At 39.9% G+C, this 2,985-nt stretch overlaps 1 pseudogene; it reads left to right on the forward strand.

Moving 5' to 3' along the window:
• The first annotated feature begins 2,362 nt into the window (after window positions 1–2,362).
• LOC118583526 lies at window positions 2,363–2,568 on the forward strand (annotated as a pseudogene).
• Window positions 2,569–2,985: the final 417 nt, after the last annotated feature.

The raw sequence follows: 2,985 nt of genomic DNA on the forward strand, positions 1-2,985 counted from the left end.
GAGACGCCACCCTCTGTCCAGCAGGATGTAATGGCACACAGGTAAAGCCACAGAACACATGGTGACACAGATATTAACAGAAATGGGCTGAGTTTAATTGTAAGAGATAGTCAGTAGAGAGACTAAGCTAATGCCCAAGCAGTTATAAATAATATCAAGTCTCTGTGTGTTTATTTTATAAGCAGGCCACGGGACTACAGGGCCCAGGCAGGATCAGAGAAACTTCTAGCTACACAGCAGTCATGCACACCACTTCCATGAAGCACAGTATAGGACAAGTACACAGGATGCAGTGAACTATAGCAGTCACTTAGTTGGTGTGAAGAGTTAAGTAGAATCCTACAGCCATGAGCTTGGTACTAATGACTCAATAGTAGAGTAAGTTGGAAAAATTCTACAAAATAACTGATGGCATACAAGGAGCTCAGCAGAGAGAGAGCTTTGAGATAGCTGTACAAACCAATAGGTACACTGGGGGTGGGGGGCGGGAAGCTCACCTATTCACATTACAAGATGGAAAGGAAAATATGCTATTAATATTATGCAGTATTAATTACAAAAATCGTGTTTGCCAAACCTCGTGAATGAATGGAATGCAACATTAGACCAGGCACACCAGCTCTCAGAATTAGAGAATTAGAGAGGCGCAGAATTACGATAACTTCAGCTCTTCCACTTTTAGAACACCATGGATCAGACATCTCAATCAACAATATTTAAACACTTCTCTATTTTGGGCAGGGAGTAGAATATTTGTTCTGCAATTAGTAACTTCAAGAGTTTAAGGAGTTCCCAGAAATGTCAGCCTGGGGAAAAAAATCATGTTTTCCTCTCATTTCTCATCTGTAAAAGACAACCAAAGTCTATCTGTTTTATATCATTGTGGGGGAAGTGAACAAATTTCCCTTGTATTGTTTATGCAAATGATCCAATTCTTACTACATCTTATAACCCCAAAGAAACTAAAAGGAAACAGACATTTCCATTCATCCATCTTTTGAGTTGGTCTGGAGCAAGAAGGTATTTGAAAAATACTGGAACATTGAGGTAGAAATTGGAAGTCAAGGGCCCAAAAAAACACAAAACAAAATAAGCAAAAAAAAAAAAAAAAAAAAAAAAGGAGAGGAAGAAGAAGAAGAAAAGAAAAGAAAACAGATACAGAAAGAAGAGCAAACCTTACACATAACAGATATCATTTGAACGAGATCTCAGCAGCTCGTAAAATATGGTGGAACTCTGAGCTGAGGCCAGGTCTCTTGCTTGCTTGAAAAGTGCACCTTTTATTACAAAAGGACATGTGAGAATTAAGAATAAAACAGTGCAGGAAGAAATACCCTGCAGCTAATTAAGCGCTTCATACTCTTTAGGAGAAAAGTTGATGCACGTGTTCCTCAACCTGTATATTACACTTGGAATCTGTCACAGCGAGCGTGGGAAATCACATTTGGTGTTCTAGTTTCCTCTAAGTAGCCCCGTGTTTTGTAGTTTCCATTATCTTGCCATCTTACTAATGAAGAATTATTATGGCAAAGGAATCTTCAGAGGCAGTTTAAACTGGCAAACAGCTTAAAGTGGTGGAAAGGATGCTTTCAATCTGTAATCAGGGACTCCTAAACGTTAGGACACACATCATCTTTGTCCCAATCTCCCACCAGAGCCACATTCATAATGCATTTCCTTGTGGAGTGTCAGTGTGTGTGTGTGTGTGTGTGTGTGTGTGTGTGTGTGTGTGTGTGAGAGAGAGAGAGAGAGAGAGAGAGAGAGAGAGAGAGAGAGAGAGAGAATAAACAAAACTCAGCAAAAGGAATCCTGTTGGATTTTCAACAAAGCATGTATTTAAAGAGATGGAAATGAATCAAAAGTGCATCCCTAGAGACTGGCGGATGTGTGGGATTCAGAGGTAAGTTACAGAATATGGACTATATTTTGCAGGGAAAAAATGCCAAAAAAAAAAAAAAAAGATGTGAACACAGAATTTTCCTGTGATGAAGCAGAAAAACAAGTTTACCTGTGTATTCCTACTACAGAGCAAGGAAGCATGTCTACTCAAAGAGGGAATCAGACACATTCATGAATTGACGTTTCTTTCCCATCAAGATCAACATCCTTTCTATTCACTTGAGATCTTCCTGAGGTTTAGGAAAACAAACGTGGCTTACTGAAGGGAAATGGTCCTTTGATTTGTTCTAGGACAGTTTTAGTGAACCCTGAATGATGGTTAGTCTAAAATTACAATTGAAAAAAATCAAGTTCTATTTAAGCACAAGTAATGTTAGTGTTAAAACACGTAATGAGACAATTGCATACACACATGAAATTTCACGTTCGAAAATAGTCTGAGAAGTGCTGATACCCTGCCGCGATGTTGGGCAGATTTCTGGACCCCTGCCACTGGAAATTGGCTAAGAACTTGGTCCCCACAGCCAGCATGTGGGGTGCAGTGGATACCGTGGGGTTCGTGTGGGCCACAGACTGGCGGGTGATTCTGGACTGGTGCCTTTCATCAATGGCAAGTTTAAGAAGGATGATTAGGCAACCCCTCGCCACCCACAGGATCTCCCTGGTGCCACATCCTGCTGCCCTCAGAAACAGCCCAGTGGAGGATGCTGAGGAAGCCTGACACTGAGGAGGCCCACATCGTCCTGGGCGAACCTCTGCATTGATGGACACTTGGGCTGCCTTGATGGGTTTAGCATTAACCTTGTTCTTACATCTCTGGAAAAAAAGAAAGACAGAAAATAGTCTGAGAAATAAGTGATTTATGCCAGTTTCTTCTTCTGCAGCCTATTAATTTTAAAACTATGATTGATAAGACAATTGCACTGTTATTTATCTATTGCTGTGGAAGAAATTACCCCCAAACTTTACAGCATAAAACACATACTTTTTTTTTTCTTGTTGTTGAATTCTTTTTTATTTATTTATTTTTTGGTTTAAAAAAGTATTTTATTCATTTTATATACCAACCACAGACCCCCTTCTCAT

This window comes from Onychomys torridus, chromosome 5 (genome assembly GCF_903995425.1).
Source record: "Onychomys torridus chromosome 5, mOncTor1.1, whole genome shotgun sequence".
Classification (NCBI taxonomy): Eukaryota; Metazoa; Chordata; class Mammalia; order Rodentia; family Cricetidae; genus Onychomys; species Onychomys torridus.